At 42.2% G+C, this 22,306-nt stretch overlaps 2 long non-coding RNA genes across 3 annotated transcripts in view; one reads left to right on the forward strand and one right to left on the reverse strand.

Moving 5' to 3' along the window:
• Positions 1–22,306, forward strand: part of LOC112532552 — a 57,199-nt gene that overhangs the window by 5,010 nt on the left and 29,883 nt on the right. Inside the window, exons 1-5 of one of the 2 annotated variants that reach the window (XR_006939340.1) lie at positions 3,128–3,223; positions 3,315–3,395; positions 11,022–11,140; positions 11,965–12,446; positions 12,686–12,789. This is a non-coding gene — a long non-coding RNA (uncharacterized LOC112532552). Of the gene's footprint in view, positions 1–3,127; positions 3,224–3,314; positions 3,396–11,021; positions 11,141–11,964; positions 12,447–12,685; positions 12,790–22,306 lie in introns of those variants that run through there. The other variant, XR_006939339.1, reaches the window with a different exon arrangement.
• Positions 12,441–22,306, reverse strand: part of LOC121110975 — a 75,803-nt gene continuing 65,937 nt past the window's right edge. The window contains exons 8-9 of the long non-coding RNA XR_006939337.1: positions 17,986–21,713; positions 12,441–17,869 (exon numbers count right to left, since the gene is read on the reverse strand). This is a non-coding gene — a long non-coding RNA (uncharacterized LOC121110975). The remainder of the gene's footprint in view (positions 17,870–17,985; positions 21,714–22,306) is intronic.

Below are 22,306 nucleotides of genomic sequence, written 5' to 3' on the forward strand. Positions count from 1 at the left end.
TCAGCAAGGGCTATAAAAACAGAGAAGGCAGAGCAGATATCTTCTTTTTACATATGTGTGTGTGCATACATTGTGTGTATATATGTATATACACATATATTTGTCTGTGGTGCCCCAGTGTGCTAGTCTCCATTGCGAATTGTCTGAAAGCTGCAGCAATACCAATAATAATAAACTTCCAGAACTAGAATTTCAGCACTCACAGGTATTTTCTCCTTGTACCCGTTGAACAGTTCACTGAAACACCTTTCATTTTATGTTCATGTCTGTTTACACAAGTAGGTAAAACTAGTTATTACTATATAATATGTGAAATAATACATTATTTTTTTTAATTCAAAGCACAAGTACTAATCAGGTTTTCAGTTCACTGGCATTGTCCTATCCGTGGTGGGTTTCAAAGTGATAAGAATATTTTCCAAATGGTCAAATCTTGTATTTAAAATTCTGATGTATTTTACATAATAATGATTTTTAGTACCAGAAAAATTCCATTTTCCTCAGCCCAGTTTCAGGTTCCTAACCTGATTTTCTGGGCTTAATCTTCTTCCTGTTGAAATCAATAAGTACATTGTAATATAATGATTCACGTTCAAGGTTCAACCATAGAAAATTAAGACTACATGCTGATTTTACTGCCATTGTTGAAAGATGATCCCTAGAAATGTGTAAATGCACAATAAATTCTTTAACTCTTTCAGTCCTATCTTTTTTTTCTTCCTTTTTCACTGGGCCTAAACACATAAAAATGGATCTTGGCTTGAGACCTAATGATGGCAGGAAGATTTATGCTGAGATATTATTTAGACACAAATATCTTTTGTGGTTTCAAGTACTTTGTAGTGGATACTTAAATGCAAAGGTCCTGTCTGTCACTGGGCAGCGTGGATCATGGTGAGGTGCCAGGGAAACCACAGCCTACTTTGTGCATCTTCTCTCTCTAATCCCCAGCACTGCTTTCCACCAGAACTTTCTGTGCTGGATGATGACATCCTGGTTGTGCGTGGCTCATTCCTGGGGTTAAATGCCCACACGCATCCTATAGCTTCTGTTCCCTAAACCATGAGCCAGTTAATGAGGTAAATGTACCTGCAGTGTGAACTTTGGGTTCTTCAGCATCCCAGCTGAACTCCTCTTGTTTTCTTCTTACCTCACAATTTTCTAGGAAAGAAGGAAAATTATCTCTCCCTGTTCCCTCCCTGACCTGCAAGTCATTCCAAAGAAATCAAACCCTTCCTGCTAGGTTTGCTAGTCTCATTCAGGCTCAGGGATTTCCCCGCAGCTGCTGAGCTCTCCTCCCTTCCTGGCTCAGGTGGAGGAAATGCTGCTGAAATGCGGCCTTTTCCTGTCCTACAGGAGCAGTCAGGCACTCCTGCCCTTTCCATGGCTTTAGGGCCCCAGAAGGAAACATGGAGATCTGTACAGGAAAGTCTGTGTCTGCAATGTGGGGGAACCCTTTCGTGTGCAGAAAGGACTGTGAAAACAAATGACGTTTTCATGTGTTCCAGCTGGCAGAATTACATGCTCTTGTTTCCTGAAATGAGGGGATGAGTGGGTGGTTTTTGATTTTGTTTTTTTTTTCTTTGTTTTTTTTTTAAGCCCACAGGCTTGTGGAAAATTGTGGACTGAATATTTCCAGCACTTGTAGAGCCATGTCTTCTCCTAAGCATGGTAGTCATAAAAGCTTAATCTGAAACTATATGCTACCACCAAAGTATACTTGCTTTGGAAGCCCCTCTTGATTCTAGTTCAAAAATATTCATTATAGTATAAAACACTGTTTTCTTCTACTTCTTTTTGGCTTTTTTTTCCCCTGGTGGCTTTCCCCTGTTAGACCAGTGAAGCTCCACTGAGGAGAAAAAGGCTTTAAAAGGTGAAAACCAGAACAAGATAGTTTGCTGTTTTGTGGGGTGTTTTGCTTTATTAGCAAAAGAAATGAGTTTGCAGGTTTGGCAAGGGTGGTAGGTATGTGTGCACAATGCCAGAAAAACCAGCGTTAGAAACCCCTCAGCAAAAAGAAAACTATTGATAAGAACTAATTGCAAGGTCAAGAGGTGCTGATGTCTTGGACTTGTCTGAGTGTCATAGTGGAAATGAGCGATGATAAAAGTTGGAGGCTTTTCTCCCACTGATATTAGTGAAGAATACTTTGATACAAATATTCTTGTCCTGGTGTCCCTTTTTGTGGGAGTGGGAGGGCTGCTCTATTTTCTCCTTGCTTGCCACAGCATATCTCCTGAGGCTGAGTCTTAGATGTAGCTCGGAGACACTGTGAGGTGTGTCTTGCTTCATTCCAGGATTTGTTTGACCGTAGTGATTCTGGGTTCTTTTCTAAGAGTGGAAGTAAGATGGTTTCAAAGAGCCAGCGTTGCTACTCTACTTTCTGGACCAGAGCAAATTAACTTATTTTTAGAATGGTCTTGGTGTGGCTGTGGGCTGCTAGTACACCTTAGGAATTTGTGTTGCATAGTTCTCCCAGCAATATCTAACCCTTGACTTCTAGAAGTGTAATACAATACATGTCCTTGATAAAAGCCTCATGGTGATAATGCTACTTGGATTCAGAGTGAAAATTTTGGCACAGATGGAAATATTTCTTAGAAAGATGCTACGGGAAGTACTTGGAAAAGCTCCGATCAATTTGTAATACGTAGTGATATTCTTTACATGCTTTTTAGAGATGATCTTGAAACAATATGATTTACATGTAAATAGCTTGGAGTTTTTGCAACTGTCTATTGTGAAAGGAAAGGTTACATAAAACAACAACAAGAAAATACATGGTTATCTGGATCTTGGAAGCATTTGGCTCTGGATCTAACAGCCAGTATAGTGCCAGTTCATATTGAAGGTGGAGGCTCACAGTTCTGTTAGGGCAGGTTTTGATTAAGAGGATATTCAAAAACAGTATTGAAGTGCTTATTCCATTGGTGAAAAGCTGAGTGCCTTTATAAAACAAACAAGAAGCATGAACCTTAAAAAATAAAATAAATAAACCAACCCAATGGAAAAAAAAAACCCTATGATTGAATTTTACAAACTGATGGAATCTAATTTCTAAGTTAGTTGAGGCCATTTTTTTCCCTGTGGTTGAAGTATACTCTTCATCTGGCTGTCTGTTATATCTACACATGAGCCAGCCACTGGGATGGGAACAGGCTGCCTCCAGTCCTGTGCTGGGTGGCAGCTAGGCTTTACGAAGCTGTGACTCTTTCAGATGCTTGTGAGAAAACACACGTGTGTTGCAGTGTGCTTTTTATGTTTTTGTTTTGTTTTTAAATGCTTTAATTTTCATGTTATGTCTGTTAACTCAGGTTTTTGACTGACGTGACAAACCTCATAGCTGGCATCCAGTTACAAATGAAGAGCTGGGGAACGGGCAGAATTTTAATGTGGTGAGTCCTGTTTGAAGTTTGGTTGAAGACTCATTTGAGTTGCACAAATGTTTGCATTGTTGATGTTAAGACAGAGCTCTATATAAGGGGTCTCATTAAGCTCCATTTCTAATTTATTTTTCATTCTTGTTCTAGCTTCATTACTTGCAAATTGTCATATTGTGAAACAGATGTCTGTGTGTTGAATATGATAAGCTCTTGTCTATTGTGAACCTTTAAATAGCGAGCAGAGGAGCTTTGAGTTGGCAGGGGAATGAGCCAAGGCCTCTCTTGGTGGAAATGGATAGGGCTTCACTGAGGCTATTTGCAGTAGCAGAGAATTTGCTGCAGTGTCAAAGTGCAGGTATTAGCATTAGAGCAGGAGTTGAGAGGCAGCAAACTGACCTCAGCCAGAGAGGATGAACATTTCTATGTGAAGTGAAAGTAAAAAGTTACCTTATTTTTGTATTAATGGAAAGCATAAAATGAGAAAAGTAGAGCCACGGGATAAAAAAAAAAATGGATTTTAAGTAGTCAGGATGTTGTTACTTCTTGGAGGTGCATATAGCTACATTTTCATTATTATTCAGATTTTTCAGAAGTTGGCAGTCTCTTTGGGCTCATATCGGTGGCCTTCTTTTTTCACTGCCCTTTGTCTGGTTTCTCACCTGAGATGCAGTAGTACCAACTGATGACAGGGCAGGCTGCCTTATGTTAAGATTATTAGATAGGTTTAGATTCTGTGTCTAAATGGTGTCTAACCGTTTCAGTGTTGCTGAAATGATGCTTGTGTACTTAGAGATGGAAATACTGCTTTGGATTTAATGATACTACTACTCCTGAAGTCCTCATGTAGTTCCATCTGTAAATGCCAAAATCAAGTGTGCTGAGAGTCCAGACTGGCAGAACTGCTATAAATGTATTGCTCAGGAAGGGTGGTGGAAAACCTCAGGCAGATTGTTGTAATGTAGCTATCCCCATGAAGGGGCAAAGAGGGGCCAGAGTCTGCCGACCAAAGAGGTGCATGTTGTCTCCTCCATGCACAGGAGGCTAGCAGAAGTCTTCATTTATGAGGGAGAGCTGAGAAACCAGACAATGAATTCATCCCTTGAGCACAGATTGATGGCCAGTCCTAGAAATTACCACCAGGCGGAAGTAATTAGTGATATAAAAACTGTCTCCGTTACTCAGTTTATAAGCACTTCTGGTAAGTAAGAGGTTAATAACTCTGTTTATAGTAAGAAAAGACCCTTGCCCTCCAATACACACACTTCACTGTACCCAGATAATCCCTGGAGCAAGGAGGTTTAAGGTAATTTGTGGTGCAGCTGTCCTTTTCTGGAACATGAGCAAATTCTCCTGCACATGGTCAGCTGCAAGAACAAATGTCTATAGCAAATGCAAAAACAAGATGTTCAACCGCAGCCTTCTGCGCTTGCAAGAGGGGCATGTGAGCTGGGCTGTTCGTCCTGCCCAAATCAGCTCCACAGCACGAAGGGGTTTAGTGCACGGCTTATGGCCAAGTGGAAGCAACGTGTCAGTGGTGAGGGGGGAATGTTGGTGGTGGAAACCCGACTGACTGACAGACGGTGGCCATAAAGTCATAGGCAATCTATTGTTTCGCCAGAAGGAAGCAGGATTAGAAAATGTATAATTGTTACAATCCCCAATATAATGCTTCAAGTGACAGTTGCTTTGCCGTTGCTGGTGTGCCTTATACTTGGCCTAATCCCACCAAGCCTGTACTTGAGCAAAATCTTCACGTGTTCCACGTGGCTCGTGCCATGCTCACTGCATGTCTCACTGAGAAGCACCTCTGTGGCACTGCAGAAATGTAGCTTCTGAAAATTAGAGCTCTTCTTCCTGTGGTGTTGCTGCAGAGTGACACTACAGCACACAAAGCAAGTTGTTCGGGGGAGAAATTCTCACTACTAACAAAAATCTAATTAATTGGCAAGAGCAAAATTCATTGCTCTGAAACAGGTGTCAGTTATCTACAGGAAAAAAAAAGTAACATACAATAAATTGGCAAAGAAAAGTAATTGGCCAAGAAGGCCAACGGCATCCTGGTTTATATCAGAAGTGGTGTTGCCAACAGGAGCAAGAGGTGATCGTCCCTCTGTACTCAGCTTTGGTGAGGCTGCACCTCGAGTGCTGTGTTCAGTTCTGGGCCCCTTGTTACAAGAAAGACTTCAAGGCCATGGAGCATGTCCAGAGAAGGACAGTGAAACGGAAGGGTCTGGAGCACAAGCCTTATGGCAAGCAGCTGAGAGAGCTGGGATTGTTTAGTCTGGAGAAGAGGAGGCTCAGAAGGCTCATTATCATTCTCTACAATAAGCTGAAATGAGCAGTGATAGGACGAAAGGCGATGGCCTCAAGATGTGCAAGGGGAGGTTCAGATTAGGTTCAGGATAAAATTAGAGTTGATGGTTTTTTGAAATAGTTCTCTCAGTTACCATTTCTTGTTTGACCTGTATTGTGCCTGAGCTATGGCCTGCTTCCTGCCTGAATGCTGGCACCCTGGTCTTGGCCAAAACAGTGTTGGCTGCTTGGTGTAGTAGTTTTGCTCATTTGAAAATGCTGAATAGCGTTCAGTACTACTGGTAAAATTTTCTGGAAGTCTCTCTAACGTGGTCATAACATCAGACCTGTCCTTCACTATGCTTCTGCTTGGAAACCAAACAATGTTTTTAGCAGGAACTCATAAAAATGGCAATAGTATGTTCTGTGTATAGGACAAAAATAGTTATTGGGAGCAAATAAAAGCAAAGCAAATCAAAGTGTGCAGCAAAGCTGCTAGAGTACAGTGTGTATGCTCAGGAACTACCCTACGAGTGAAATAATGATGCTTGAATCTCATTTGCTAGAGAAGGTGGAGAAGTTTGATAATCACAGGCAAAAACAGTGACGTAGCATATGATGAAGTGATTCCATATCTACTTTTTATTTTAACAGAGTTATCTTTCTTAACCAGAATATCGAAAGCACGAACTGTGTATTTTAGTTACCACAAGCTGTGTGTAGGAGAGTGTTCTACTGGATTGGTCAGTGCTGCCCTTTTGCATGAGTGAGACTGGACTGTCAGAGGTCTTGTATAAATACATTTTAGCAATATTTATGGGGTTTTTGTTTGTAGTTTTCGGACTGAGAAGCTGACAATATGAGCAGCGCATGATGAGTGCCTCCTAAAGTTATATGTATGTGTTTTGTTACGTGGGAATGCCTGTCCAGAAACTAAAGGGGCAATACCTCCATCTTTTGACTTAGGATAGAACTTGCCTTTGCAGTAGATGGCTGTGCCTTGTGTATCCTAGCTCAGTATTGAGGTTTATTCTCCTTGTTTGTTGTTGCTGATGTCAGCCTGCCCTTCACAGCATGGAATAAGGAAGCTTTGTTTAAATGTTCCATTATCTGGAGGGCTGAATTTGATGACTGATTGAAACCTAGAGCAACTCCTTGTTTGAAGTAGGTTCTGCTGGGTGTATGTCAGTGTAAATCTCATCCTGGGCTTCTGGAGGACATTGAGTTTCTCTCACTTATTTAAAGTGGAGGGAGGGCTACCTGCACTCCCAAAAAATCCGGTCACAATAGGGGCTGTTGAGATCCTTGACTGCAAGGTGGGAGGGAGGAACTGGGCTTCGAATTCATTATTCTGATATGTGTGAAAGTCCTAAAACGAATGGGGGGAAAATATAAATGGAGGGGGGGTGGGATGTGGAAATAACTATAATTCATCCTTGGTTTTTGCAGGCAGCTGAGCCCCGCTGAGGTGATCTCGTGAAGGGTTAACGCAGCAGCAGCTGGCCACAAGGCTTGGTCCTTATCTCACTCTTATCCTCTGCTATTAACTGGCCACAATTACGGGCTGTATCGGTTACTGCCATCTGTTTTTTTCGTGAGGCACTCATCGGATTGCGGCCAGCAAAGGGGATTAGGTGGAGAAAGGCTGAAATGCCAAAACGGTTCCGCAGCGCCGGGCTCCTGCGTGTGCCCGCGGCCGCTGCGCGCCGCCCGCCTGACAGCTGCGAGGAGTGAGCGTAAAGATAAACTGTGAAGGCTGGTTCAAAGCCCTGCAAGGGAAACGCATTTCTGCCTGCAGTTGTTGTAATGCAGGGTTGTGCAGAGAGAATTTAAGTGTGGAACGCAGGCGTTCGGCACCAGGGGGGCGATTTAAGTTTCTAGTGTGGGTTGCTGCTGGTAGGGTTAAACTCCAGCATCAGCCGTGCGCAAGTGGCAGCAAAAGGTGGGCATTGAGTGCGTTGAATATGGGGTCAAACAGCCACAGGCAGTAGGTCGAAATGAGCCTTCAGCTCTCCGTGTTGCACTTGGGGTTGCTGTCTGGGTGCTGGCTAAAGACTGGGGCAAACTGGGCTGAGGTGCATGACCAGGCAGGGCGGCGTGTTCCAGTCCTGATCATCAGCATTTTAAAGAGCACTGAGACTTTTGATAAGTACTCACTGTAGTGGTTGTTCTATTGTTTAAACTTTGAAATGTCAGACCAACTTGTAGTAATGCGAGAAAGGAAAAGGTTCCAGAGTGATACCAGGGATTCAGGAATCATTATGGCTCAACAGCTGTACTTTGATTCTAGGTTTTACTAAGACCAGACTAATTAAATTATTCCAAAGCATGGTATACTGCCAAAATAAGGCTCTTTGGATTTTATTATTTGGAGTAAATTAAATTAAGGATAATACAGATTTTATTGTTACAAAATTAATACTTAACTAATATTTAATATCCTTTCATAATTTTTAATTGATACATGTTAGTCAATATCTGAAGGATTAACATCAAGGGAGGAACAAATCTAATTCTTTATAACACACAAGATAAAGGAATAACTGGAGGTGCCCTGCACTATTCCTTCCCCTCTACCCTTTCCTGATAGACATGAGTAGCAAACTGGAGAAATGATGCTCTAATGCCTTTGGTGTTTTCATCTTTTTGGATCAGTTGAAGCTTTTTGGGTCAGGCAGCGGTGCACTGATGCTCCTATCCGCTGATGGTGCTGGCAGAACTCAGGTGATTGCCTTCCTCTGGAAATGTCACTTCAGCCTCTGTGCCAGAGGACCGTCTTCCAGGTCTTACAGAGAGAGGCCTTTTTCAGCTTTGTGTGTGAGATCTGGTGTTGCTGAGCTCTGTGTCCTCACAAGCCAAGGTTAATCTTCCAATGGAAGTCACAACTAAATGTAAACATATTCCACCGCAGAAATAGCATGCTCTTCATTTCCCAAAAAGCACAATGGGGAACACTGGTACCCTGTGAGTGCTAGAGTACATGTAGCCTTGTCAGGATTTCTTCCTATGTCATTAGATTTCTATGAATGAAAACCTTTGCATAGAAAGTTATACTATGTACACATAATCAAGTATCAGTCTGCACTGTATTTGAGGACTTAAGTAAAGTATTTGCTAGCCTGATGATAGCTCTTATTGAATTTTCCTTTTTTTTTTTTTTTTCCTCAGTGAAAATTCATATCTCCCTTGCAGCTGCTTCAGATGCTCCCAGGCCTCCTTTGTAAGCATCACGTAACATGTGGCTTCCAAGCTGCTGGTATAAACCTCTTGTCAAGCTGCAACATTCAGAGATCTAGGGACCAAAAAAGCCTCAGTTTTTGCCTGAAGCTTTTAATTCTGTCTATTTATTTTGTAAACATTTGCAAATTGATGTGAACTTTGTTCCTCTTTAAAAAAAAGACAGGACATTGTGAGTACTAGTTCAATGCATTTCTTTGCCATTGTTGTGCTCCAGCAATAACACCATGGTTTAAAAAAAAGAATAAGTTCTGGTGTATGTTGCCATGTTGACCCTCCGGATGGAGTTTTGGAAGGCATTTGCTGCCGAAGGGATCTGGTCATGTTTGTCACACATTCCTGGGGGTTGTGGCTGCCCGCCTTGGCTGTGGCACTGCTGGTTGGCAGGCACGGGAGCGACTGGTCTGGGCAGATGGGACCCCAGCACACTTGGCTCGGGAGGGCTGCCTGCAGAGCGGGGCAGAGGGGAGGTCAGGTCGTGGCATCCACTGGCTGTCAGGGCGGTGAGCCAGTGTGCACCTCCCCTCCAGGCAGGGCAGGATGGCGAGGAGGTGCAGCCCAGTATGCAGAACAGAAAGCAGCTGGTGGTCCCGGCGTAGGAGGCCGGGCTGTGCTGTCGATGCTCCCCTGCTATGGGGTAGAACTAATGAATGCCCATGCTGCTTCGTGGGTGGCAGCGTCTCACAGTCAGGGCTCGCTGGTAGCTCTGCGGGAGGGAAATGATTTGTGAGTGACCCGGGTTTACAGCTATCACGGCCTCCCTAATGAGTTGTCTCCTCACCTCACTGTGTGAATGGGGCTGCAGCCCACCCAGCGGCTGTGCCCAAAGTGAGCGCAGTGTGTATAGGAACTTGGTGGTGGTGAATGTGTTGTAAGGTTGGGTTTTTTTGCCTTTTATTCATCAGTAGCATTATCTCCTTTCGCCTGGAGCAGTGGAGGGGAGAATGTTTTCTGCAGTGAGCTCGATTAACAGAGGGTGTTACAGACTTGAATACAGTCTGAGCTTGCATAGCTTGTATGAGCTGTCATGGGGAGAGTACTGGAGGGGAAAGGGAGCTGCAGTGATGTTCTCTAAGTTATTCTTCTTGGAAGGCATGCAGGGCATTGCTGGCCCCCACACAGTACTACTGATAGGGCAAGACCTGCCCTTGCCCCAGCACAGCCTTACAGGGGATCTGCCTCCCCATGGGGCTGAGTGATGGCTGCAGCTCTGTGTCGGTCAGGGGGGAGATGACTGCAGGCAGTGCAGCACTCAGTGCCAGCTAGCCTCCTCTTGCTGGGAGGGAGGATCAGCTCTTTCACACATCCTGCGGCATGAAACAGGATCTCTCCTTGTCCCAGCAGGGGTAGGAGGTCACTTCTCCAGCAGGTGACATGGCCTTGTGGTGCACTTTGCTAAATAGATGAGGCTGAGCTTGGTTTCTCTTTATTTATTTATTTTCCACAGAAAATAGTTAACTGCTCTTGAATAGAGTAAGATATGTACGGTTGTAGGCTGAAACCACTGGATTTATTTTCCATGTATCCTCTAGGCATGGAGAAACTGTAGAAATCTCATATCCATTAGTAAGCAAAAGAAATCTCATTTGTTTTCTTATCCTACATTTCAAAATGTATCTTCTCAATCCTTTGGGTACTTATGTTAATAGATAAATATGTACTATATGTCCAGTGAGGTTGTGGATGCCTCCTCCCTGGAAGCACTCAAGGCCAGGCTGGATGGGGGTTCGAGCAACCTCTAGTGGGAGGCATCCCTGCCTATAGCAGGGAGTTGGAACCAGGCGATCTTAAAGGTCCCTTCCTACCCAAACCATTCTATGACTTCAAACAATCTTTTGAATGATTAAAATAAATCAATTGAATTTGTTTATATATATTGATACATTGTTCAGGGTATGATGCAGTGATCTATAATCTCTTCTGTAGTGGAAAAATAAAGGTACATGGGGGAAACATAGCTAATACGGCGAGAGAGTGGTAATTTTACCTCTGCTCAGATTTTCGTTAATGGTGTTTAAACAATGAAAACAGCAGTTTGAGTTCAACAAGAAAACTGAAAGTTTCACTGAGATCATGTTTTAATCTGTTCCAATAATTCACTTTCTTTAGCTTGAAGGAGAAAAATAGCCATGTTCCAGTTTCTGCCTCCCAAAGAACTGACACCAACTACAGCAATGAACTTCATGACACTGATCCCTGGGAATGAAGCAGCCTCAGAAAAATCACTGGTAAAGCTAGGTTGTTTCTTTGAATAGACGGTGCCTTTTGTCTTTCTTTTGTTTGCTTATTCTGTGTGATGCTGCTGTTTTTGCTGTGGCAGTGAGGAATGATGAAGGTGAAATGTTATATTGCAGTACTTAGAGGTTTGCTTAGCCCAGGAATTAGGATCCAAATGCAAAGACTAAGAGAAGGCACTGTGGAGTCTTTCCTGTCTCCTTTTTGGATCCGTATGGAGGTGAAGCACGTGTCATTCAAACATATTATCCCATTTTAAGTAACCCAGCCACTATACTGAAAGAAAATGAAATCCTTTTTGAAATAGAAATTATTTAGAGTTTAAACCCTGATAAAGAATCTTTTATTTAATGAATGTTGACAACTTCAAGGCTACGCAGTGTAGTCATATCCTTACAAAGGGCAGAGGAATATATGTTAGGCCAGGCAAGTTAGGCACCATTTGCTCTCTCAATAATTAGACTTTTAATCCTATACAGAGTATGTAACTCAAAGCTTCACTAAAATATATAGAGAGATTTTACAATATTTATTTATAAATATGCTTATAATTGTACTATACCAGCCATCAAACCATATCTCTCAGTCAGATTTCCATTTCAGTGTGATCATGCATTTACAGAGAACTAGCTCCCCTGGGCTCAAGTGCCTGCAGATGACAACAGAGCCCAGCCATAACTGCAGTGTTGGCTTGCTGTGACTTCTTTTGTACAGCTGCTTGGCACAGATGAAGGTAGGGTAAAATACAGGCTCAAGAAGCAGCAAAGATCCTGTTTTTATGGTGTCTGTTCTATGTGCTTGGTTTCTCCTCCTGCAGGACAGGAGGAGAAACTCAACTGAAGGTGTTTGACAGCAGTGTTCTGACTGATGACATTCCAGCTTCACCCAAGGACTGTGCCACATGCCATCAAAGAATGGGTCACATACAACTGTGTCTGCTGTTAATGCTGCCAAGCGCTCTGGACGTCTTCTGTGCTTCCAAATGCAACAATGCCCTGTAGGGACTGAAAGGCCTCACTTAGCGTGTCTTCCCGGATAGAGAAAAGGGAACCTTCAGAACGAAAATGAGATGTCTCTTAAGGAAAGCGTTCTTCCCTCTGCATTACTGAAAAGCAGGAATTGTTTTAAGCAGAACAAAAGCAATACCAAAAGGAAACGTTTGCAATATTCAGTATTCAACGCTGACGCTTTCAAAAGATGTGTTTCCTTGCGGAGCCAAGCAGTTGACTCCCTGCCACTAATACCATTATTTATAGTGTGGCACAGGCAAAGGGACTTAATCCAGCAGACCCCAAATAGGTGGGTAATATTTTTACGCTCTGATGTTTCAGTGGAAAGTAACCATAGAGGGACTTGCATTAGTCACGGTGCAAGCGGTTTAAAAAAATAATCCTCCAACTCTTTTCTCTATTTCATCACTTATATGTGCAACACATTTCTGTGGATAGAGTTATAGTTTTTTTCCTTCCAAAGACGTCGCATAACTTTCAAAGAGCCTAGTGTTCAGCCTAACAGCTGCTCTTGCTTTTTTTAAACAGGGCTTCTTCATTCATAAGAAATATAAGGAAAGTGTGTCTGTACAGCGTCTGGCAAAGTAGTCCTCTGATCCCTTGCTGGACAGGGAGGAGCTGCCAGCATTAAGGTATGTTTTGATGGAGCTGGGAAGCAGCTTGATTTATGCTCTCAAGAAGAAGGGTTTTCTCCTTTGTGACCTTTTGAAACACCCATGTTCATTGTTCCTCCATTAAACACAGAAGTTGAAAAATCTCTGCTGGCACATAGGGGGGAAAATCCAAAAATATTACACTCAGCACATGGACAGCAAAAGGGCTGTTTGGTAAACATCTGTCTGGAGCTGTGCACTTTGCTTTTCTGCTGGCAGCGTTTTCAAATTTGCCTTTGACTGATACCTGAATGTGGTGGTGGGTGAATGCTGGGCTGGGAGGAAAAAGCTGCTTATGTGTCAAGACTCCTAGCACCTAAAAGCAATACATGGGAAAACTAGCTTAAAAGTTACTAAAGGCTTAGTTTGGTGTGTTACTGCCTTAACTTGCCTCTAACTCTGCCTTCGTTGCAGTCAATGATAGAGAGGCATGCTGTTACTTACAGTAATATTTGGAAATACCCTCTCCTGTTGGTTGTTGCCAGTATTTCTGCCTTCCTTTTTATCTCCCAAAGTTTAAATGGAGCTCTTTTAGATTTGGATAAGAACAGCATTACATGAATGTGGTGACATGCTCACGTAATCGCAGTACACCTTTTTCAACAACCTGGAGGTACTGCGGTGCTTCTGTTCTTTGCCACCATTTCTGTGAGCCAGTCTCCTGCCTCTGTCTTGTGTGTTAGGCATCATGGCAGCATTCCAAAAGAGGGGAAAAAAAATTTTCCCCATTTCTGATGTGGCTGTGTAATCTTTAGGTCTGTTCTTCCACGGATTGATAGTGAGCTAAGGTTGTCAATGGGAATACAAGTTTATCCCTGTCAAATGGAAGGAAATAGCTTTATCCACTATTCTGCACTGACCGCAGCAGTGTCGCTGCTTCTCCACAATATTCCAGAATTTGCCTGATCTCCTTATATGTTTTTCTAATTGTATATATATATTTTTTTAAGACTGGGAAGAGTGTCATGCAAAGATAGAACTCAGTGGAAGGATTTTGCATTCTAGTCAAATGAATAGGGCTGTTTTTAAGGGCAAGTGCTCAGCTGGTGTGTCTTGCCACGGTTCCATGTTTTCAGTGGATTTCTGACAGCTTATTCCAGAAAAGGGCCTGCCCTTTCTTACACAACTATCAGATTACATTGACTGAGCATTCTATTTTCAACAGAAAAGTACAGCAAATCATGATTAACGTCAACTGAACGCAGCTCAGGAAAAAGCTTCAGTTATATTTTTACATGACTTATTTTAAGTGAATGAAACAGGTATTAAATCAGATATTTTAAGGTATCTGTTAAGGAAATGAGTAGGATAGGACAGAAGACTGTGAAGATCACTTACAAAATTGAACAAGGGCTGAATATGCCAGTAACCCATGACGCGGGAAGGTAAAACTGCATATTAAATCAGGAAGAACGATGCATGAAGTTGGGAAAAGAGTCCAGGCACAAAAAGACATGGTTTTGTGCCAGCCATGTGCTCAAAGTGGTCTCAAACTCAGAGACTGCTATAGCCCAGGGCTTGTGACATGAGTGGAACAGTCAAAGTTCTGGGGTCAGGAGCTGCATGTCTGGGCTTCACTGGGGAACTGGGATCCTGAAGTTCCTTCAGGTGTTGGGGCTCTAGGCAGCTTCTCTGTTGCTGTCTGTCCTCTACTGAGCAGTCAGATGAGATGCTCTACTTTTCTGGCTCTGTGGCAATGTCAGTGATGGGGGGAAAAAAGGTCTGCTGCTGTGGGGCACTTGGATGCTGGGTGTGTCATGATGAAGCAAAGGGTAGTTTTTTTTTCCTCTTAGTCATGCCCCAGCCTGATACTAACACTTCAGTTTGGTTTTCCAGTTCTGTGATGGTTTAACTAAAGTTAGAGTAATGCATCTGAGTTGTGATGATCTGCATTGCTTGTGATCAAGTTGTCAGCAGCTTTCTGGGCAGGGGAAGATTACTGGTGGGGAAACTCTACAGACATTGAGAATTTCTTGGTAGAGTTTTCTCACTGCTTATATGGAACGCTGAAGGAAATATCAACAATAATTAAAGATATTAATTTTCATTTATTTCTGGCTTAGTTGAATTTAATAAGCCAGAAGGAATCCTGTTATCCTACCTAGCGCTTTGACTCAAGCTGAATCAGTGGTACTCTTTGGCCCTAGGTTTTGTACTAGAGAGTTTATGGACTGTATTTCTTCAGATATTTACTATGACAGAGCATTTTCTTCCCTGGCTTGTCTGCTGGACTGTGTAAACCAGCCAGGAGTACTGCCCATACATTGTGACTGTGTGTACTGCTTTTGTACACACCATAGTGGATCTTGAAATGGAGGCAAGAGAACTCATCCTGCTTTCAGATCCTCAAGCAATAAAGATATATATGTCCAGGTAGCTGTTGCTGTGGTTAGATGTATTTTTATTTATTTATTGAAATAGTAAGCTATGAGATACAGAACCAAACTTTTACTGGCTTACAACTTGAGAGCAATTCCAGAGTTGAGTTTATAAGCCTCTGGGAAGGGTTTTGCAATAGCATTTTTTTTTTCCGAGGGGGGTTTAGGCATCCCAGCTATGACAAGACTGAATTTCATGCTCCTCCAGTATCAGACACCATTACTTAAAATAGTTCCACCCTGCTGTGGGCTGAGCTGGTTTCCCTTACTCTGCAGCGGATGGCGGCTCCCTGGGAGAAGGGCAGTGTAGGGGCATGCCTGAACTGCTCAGGAAAAATTCACTCAAACAGTGATCTGTAGATGAAAGTGAGGGATTACTAATCAGAAAGATCCGTTGTTAAACTTTTAATAGTACTGATGGAACATCTTCAGAAGAGACAGCCACGTGCCTTTAGGTATTTCTAATCAGAGCAGCCCCTGATGAGAATTCAGGTGGCTTCTGCAGGCTTTTTCCTCAAGCAGCCCATATGGGTTGGTACTAGTGGGATGTCCTTTGGAGCAGGTTGTCAGAGAATGGTCACCAATGCACCTTAGTGAGGCTTGAGTAATTCCAGTGGTTGAAGGCTCTGCTTTAATGCTGCTTGGTGTTGCTGTAAGAGTGTAGTAAAACCTGGTGAGCATGGGTGGTTGTACCTGCTGTTCTTACATCTGTTTTCCTAGAAAGGTTTTCCTCTGAAAAGTATGGATTGTTTGGAGCACTGGGCGTGAAATGGCTGCAGTGAAAGAGCAAGCTGGAGGAGCACGGCATTGTCTTCCATGTGCAGGGATGGAAGGGTAGCATCCTTCAGTAACAGCTAATCTGGCTGAAAGGACTGAGTTAGAAACAAGACAAGAATGTGGATCTGTGCACAGCCTGCTGGTTCTGTCAGGCATATGCTATTTGCCAGGCATATTGACTTTGCCAGTAGAGGAGTCTTGAACATCAGAAATGTGCTACTCTGACATTCAGGGCCTCTTCAGGTTTGAGCTGTGGAGAACAGAATTGAGAAGAGGAAATAATTAATTAGAAGAAACATTCCTAGCTGTCTGATGCCCACAACACTGCTTTTAAACATTGTGTACGTAACTGCTGAGGAAGACAGTAGTTTTATCTGACCTACAGGGAGCTGGAACATCTCAAATGTTTCCCATACAGCTTCTTTTCCAAGAAGATATTTGCTGAGACTGGAATAGCCACAAAATGCACTGCTTTGAAGCCACTGACAGCACAGCACTTCCAATCTGAAGTCTCTGCTCTCTGCAGAGTACTTCCGATCTGTAAACTGTTGCCTACATCCTTAGCAGAGGAAAGTACTGGAGCTTTTAAGAGAGTCTGCATGTTGGATTAAAGAGAAGCTGCTATTGTCTGTGGTACTGACAGTAGCCAATTTGAGCATAAGTATGTGCAAGAGGTCGCAGTGATGATGAAGTCAGCTTGTAAATGTGCCAGGGGACCCATAAAAGAGCAGCACCTTGGTTTATAGATAAGGTCATGGCATTGGCAATGTTCAGAGTTCAGTCTCTTAAATTATCAAGAGGATTTTTTGATCTGGTAACTGCAAAGAAGAGTAAACTTAAGGAAAATGTTGCAAGAAAGTGCAGCTGCTTGTTGGAAAGGCAAGCAGTTGTTCGGTTGAGCAGGAGTACAGAATGTCTGTTTGTGAGCAATGCTGTAGTGCTCGTTGAGCAGAAATTGTTTAAAGTTCGGGGGCTTTTGAAAGAGCATATCCATATATATAAATCGACGGATACCTCACTACTCGACCTTTTGCAATAAACAAAGTGTACAAACACATGTTAAAGGTACATGAGGCAGTCATGCATTGAGGGAAAATCCAAGTCATGCATTTTTGTCTTGAAAAGATCAGTCCAAGATTAATTTTTGGACGCTGAAGCCTTTCAGAAAGTTTTGAAACCTTAAACATAGGCAAAAGAAGCCTCTCTTAAGAAGGGTCAGTCCTACGTGAGCTCACTCTTTGTGAAAGTCAGGTGAAAACAGAAGTTTTGCATTTGGCAAATGTTATCCAGGCCCTGAGCAGTAGATGGCAAGCAGTTTGAAAGGATCCATCTGCCTCTGGTGACTGCGAGAAGTCTGTTAGCCCAGCCCAGCACGTGAACCATCACTGCTGGCCTGGAGTAAGGCATTCAGGGCTTGTTTAGAACAGCCTGGGGAGCAGAACCTTCTGAGGAAGGGAGGGCAAAGCTTCATCGTGAAGGTGACTGCACAACCACAGAGAGGAGTGATTTCAGCATGCTGCTGCCTGGCTTAGCCAAGTGGGTACATCTAGAAAATCTTCAAGTTATGTTTGCTGCTGTGGTCGGTGACATTATCAGATTTCCTAGCACGAATACTTTTGAGAGGAGCAAGCATTCAGTTTTTCTTCTTAGGATCACTTAATGAGTCATTATTTACTTTTGTCTCACAGCAACAAGAAACTGGATTTCTGGGAAAAAAACGTAATTGTGCCAGGGTTGGTGCTGAGCGGGTGCAGCATGCTTCTTGTAATAAAGCGTCAGCTCATCACTTGCGAAGTTTCCAGATATAACTTCTGTTGTGATTTCATATTCTCCACTATGATGCCCAGGGACAGCAGCCTCCTTTCGGATAGGGTTTGCTCTGTCAGGAGCTTAGAAAGCTCTTTCTGCTCGGAAAAAGGAAATCCATTAACAACACGGGGAAAATCGCATAATATGTTAGGATGCAGAGTTGAGAAAGGTCAATTTTTTTTGGTTATGATAGCAGGAATTTTCAGCTCACCATATGCATAGTTTACAAGGAGGATGAGGGTGCACTCCCCAGTTGTGATTTTGAGTTGTTGTTTCACTGTGACTCTTGAATCCAAGAAGTTATGTCAATCTGATCTTTCAGTGTCTTGATGGTGTCTGGGGAGCAGGGGAAGAAAAAAATTTACTTGTTTGCCTTAAAGTCTATTAGTCTGTTTTTTTTTCCTCATACAAACTGTGGCTGGATTTTTGTTTTTTGTTTTCATTCTGTGTGTTTGTTTGTTTCTTAAGCCAAGTATTGAAACAAACATGTTGAACAAGTTTAGAAGGCGCTCTCAGATTTGAGAAAAGGTGAGCGGATTATCCAGCTAAGCTCTGGAGTGATGGAGGACAAGCGCTCATGTTCATAGTCAAACGCATCAGACAAGAGTCTATCTTCTTACTGCTGGACAAGAGTAACTGTTAATCTTTGTGCACATAAAGAAGTTGTTTATAAAATGTCCCAACCAGCATGCAGGCTGTGCAAGAAAGGAAGAGGCAGTTTAATATTGATTTAGGAAGTTGTTCAGGAAGAAGTAGGGAACGGTTTTTGACACCATGACAGCGTGCAACGTTTGCCTCCTGTCTCCTTCTTGGCTGTGAACTGAGTAGAAGCCGCCTGTACACAAACCAGCTCTTCTGCATGACTACAGGGCCAGATCCTGACCTGTTATAAATAGATGCTGACTTCTGCAAAGCTACTCTGTTTTGTGCCAGTTGGGGATTTGGCCCAAGATGGCAGGCTGAAATGTTGGTAGGAAGTCTCTCTGGTTTTTATTTTCAAAGACTCTTAAATTCAGCAGCTCTGAATCCTTGTTAGGGCTACCTCTTTATTTCCCCCCCCATCTCTCTTGCTGCTCTTGTACATTTTGCTTCTCAGCTTTGAAATTGCATCAAATTAAATTACAGATTTGTTTTTTTTTAATTTTTTGTTGTTGTTGTTCCCAACTTGTTCTCCTTTTGAATGTCAGCTCCAGTGGTAATACAAGAAGTTTTGGCTCAGCTCCTGAGGTATGAACTGACTGTAGCCTGTTTCTAAGATGTCTTTCTCTTAACCAAAATATGTAATAGATACCTTGTAGCACAAGGCTGCAAGAAACTCCTTGCAGCTTTCTTTAAAATAGATCAAGGCGAGCAGTCAGCAATCTTACAAGCGGGTCTCCCCAGTTCTTGAGCTGCTTGGAAACAAACCGTGGGTCACCTGCAGTACTCCATTAGCAGTTACTGCTGGAGCTCAAATCACGCCATGAAAAATATGGAACAAGAATCTCTCCTCACAGAGAGAGACTGCTGAATTTTGCAAACTGATAAGGGAGTTCTTGAGATGCACAGGGATGCTTCTTAGCTGAAGTCTTGACTAGAGCTTACAAGTGCCACCGTGAAATCTTGACTGTTTGCCCAAATCCCATTATCATTCAGGAAGTTTGTGATGAGTGGGTTTAAGCTCTAATCATGCAAAGCATAGGAAAGTATGTGAGAATACCCACCTTTTATGGCATAGCATTTGTTGGCAGTATCAGCTTGGTTGTAGCAGATGAGATTAAAGGATTAGGAAGTAAGCCAGATACCAAACTGCTGCTGCTAAAGTTGTAATTTGCCAGTATATTGATTACAGTGGATTTTTCTTAAGCCTTCAGCACAGCATCCTGTATCCTTATTTCTCTGCTAGCTTGTAACTGTATATCTTTAATAAAATGGAGCCCATATTTCATAAGAAATGTGAGGTCTCCTATTGCTGATGTGTAACCCATTCGTTTGGTCTATTTTTGTAGCTGTGTGCATGAATTTCTTTTTTTTTTTCTTCTTTTCTCCCCTGTAATATTTGCTGAGAGCAAAAAGTAGACTTTGTTAATATGAGCAGGGAGACCTGGGCTGCTTCTTTCTGATACTGGGGGGAGAACAAACTTCTCAGTCTCCTTTGCTGAGGATCCTGGAGGTACTTCCTGTGATCCAAGTTCATTCCTAGAAGACTCTCCAGAAGAGAGCCCTGAGGTTTGTCCTCCCAGACCCTGACTGATTTGCTTGTTTGTTATTATTGTTTTTTAAATTAGCATTGTAAATGTAAGGAATTGAATGTTAAGCTCCAGGCTTTCTGTTCTGTGTAAGGTTATGTTTAATCGGAAGCATTTCTCTGCAGGGCTCTCTGTCTGGGAGTGTTTATTTAATAGCACCTAGGGAGCAAGCTGATAGGAAACACAACTGACCTATTGAGGTGGCAGGAAGGTAGGCTCAAGTGTGACCCTGGTGAAGGGGAAATTCAGGGAAATTGCTCCATCAAGTGTTGAAAGGTAAAACTGGCACTGCAGGACACGAGTCTTCCTTGAGGCCAGGAGCAAAGCGCTCTGCTTATGTCTCATATGGGTGAAACCTGCAAAATCCCTACCAAGTTTCCTAGGGACAGATTTCACTCTGAGCTGCATAGCATTTTATGGGTGGACTTCTTTTTAATCGGATGTTCGCTCCACTTGAAATATTCAACTCAAAACTGAATTTTTTTTCCAACAGTTGTAATAAAAGCAAATATCTTCTATGAATGCAAACATGTTCAGGTGCATAAATTAGAGGTGAAAATTGGTATGCTTTGCAATTATGCAATAACGCTTGCAAGATTTGTAGGGAGAGAAAAGTAAGCAGTCATTTCACCTTGGATTTTAAGAGTGTTCTGTTAAATGTTGAAAGATATAAAAGGTGATGTACCTGTACAAAATTCCCTGAAATAATGCATAGCCTTAGATTATTGCAGGCTTTGTTGCTTCCTTCCATCATGGAAGTCAGTACTGATGTTTCACTTACTCATTTAGGATATTTGCTCTGCTCACCTCCAAGGAAATGTTCAGCATCCTTGCATAGCCCTTGGTTTTTATCAGAGTGAGTCAGCTCTCAAGGAGCTAATTCAATCAAGTGGAACAGTTTATCTTAACAAACTTTTGACTTCTGGGGTTTTGTGCCAAGCAGCTGGATTGAAAAGGTGCATATCTATATATTTGTTTTCTTTTTTTAGAAAACAAAGCATTTGCAAGTAGGAAATGGTCAGGAATAACTTACAATGGTGACCTGTTTTTTTTTCTTAAAATGCAGTGTGATGAATAATTGCATTAAAAATGTGAAAAGAGCTCTTAAATATTGCTTCTTCAAAACATTATTATTACTTAGCTTTAAAAGCTATTAGAGATTTTTAGATAGATAATATAATAAATGGTTTCTTCTAGTATTTTCAGTTGAAGTCATTGAGCGCCTGCTTCTGCCTACTCCCATTAGCTGCCTAGGACTTGTAGGCAATACACTGTACTGCTGTATCACCTGTGTTCACAGATGGTGAATGAGGTTCGTGGAGTGAACAAATTTTGCATTTTCTGGTCAACCTCGGTAGCAAGTGCAGAATACTTGTGCTGTTGGCCTGCCAGCACTGTGCATTCTTTCTCATTTTACCAGCACGTAAGGTGTTGCATGAATTTCAAGTTGGTGTGAGAATGATCGGTACACAGTGCAGTAAATCAGAACCGAAAACCCTACCTCTTCCAGAAGTGTGGAGGGCGAGTTACCTGCTTAGGGCCTCTTGCCTTCAATGGGATGCAGAAGTGTGCAGCGGAAAGGCTTCAGGTGCCTCCCCGCATTTCAGTGAGAATATTTTCTTGTGATTTCTTTTATTTTTATTCTTTGTAAATAGTGCATTTTTCAACACAGTTGAAAACCAAGAAGGGAGACTGATAACTGGTGGGAGACCTATCAACCAAGAGTAAAGGAAAGGAGGCTGAGTCAGAGCAGTGATACTCTTTTTTTGTCTAAAATCCTCCAAACCCCTTCCACTACTGTGCAGAATAACAGGTGTAACCGCAGGCTTTCCCTGCCGCCACCCCCAGCCCAAACTAATTTAGATTTCTAAGCCTATGGAATGAATACAACGTGATGGAGCCAAAACTTAGAAAAAAAATATCCACGCTAATACAGACTGTAAAATAAATGTAAGCTAAAGCTAAAGCAAAACAGCCTTTATTCACATGAAAAAATAAACCTGTTAGCTCTGATAATCGATTAAAATATTATGCAATCAGGCAATCACAGATGTAGAAGCTTATCCTCCTTAAAGTCATTATAAATCACATCCTTTCCTAAATCTCTCTATTCCCTCTTATTGCTTATATTATAATCCCTGCCCGGGTATCATTTTCATTGCTAAACATAGTGTTTGCCAGTCAGTTTATTAAGGTTTGTCTTGATAGTGCCAAAACAAATGCTCTTTTTCAAAGATAAAAGGAAGCCTAATATTAAAATAATAACTTCACTTCTTTGCTTACGGAGCCTAATTATTGTAGAAA

This window comes from Gallus gallus, chromosome 5, assembly GCF_016699485.2.
Source record: "Gallus gallus isolate bGalGal1 chromosome 5, bGalGal1.mat.broiler.GRCg7b, whole genome shotgun sequence".
NCBI lineage: Eukaryota > Metazoa > Chordata > Aves > Galliformes > Phasianidae > Gallus > Gallus gallus.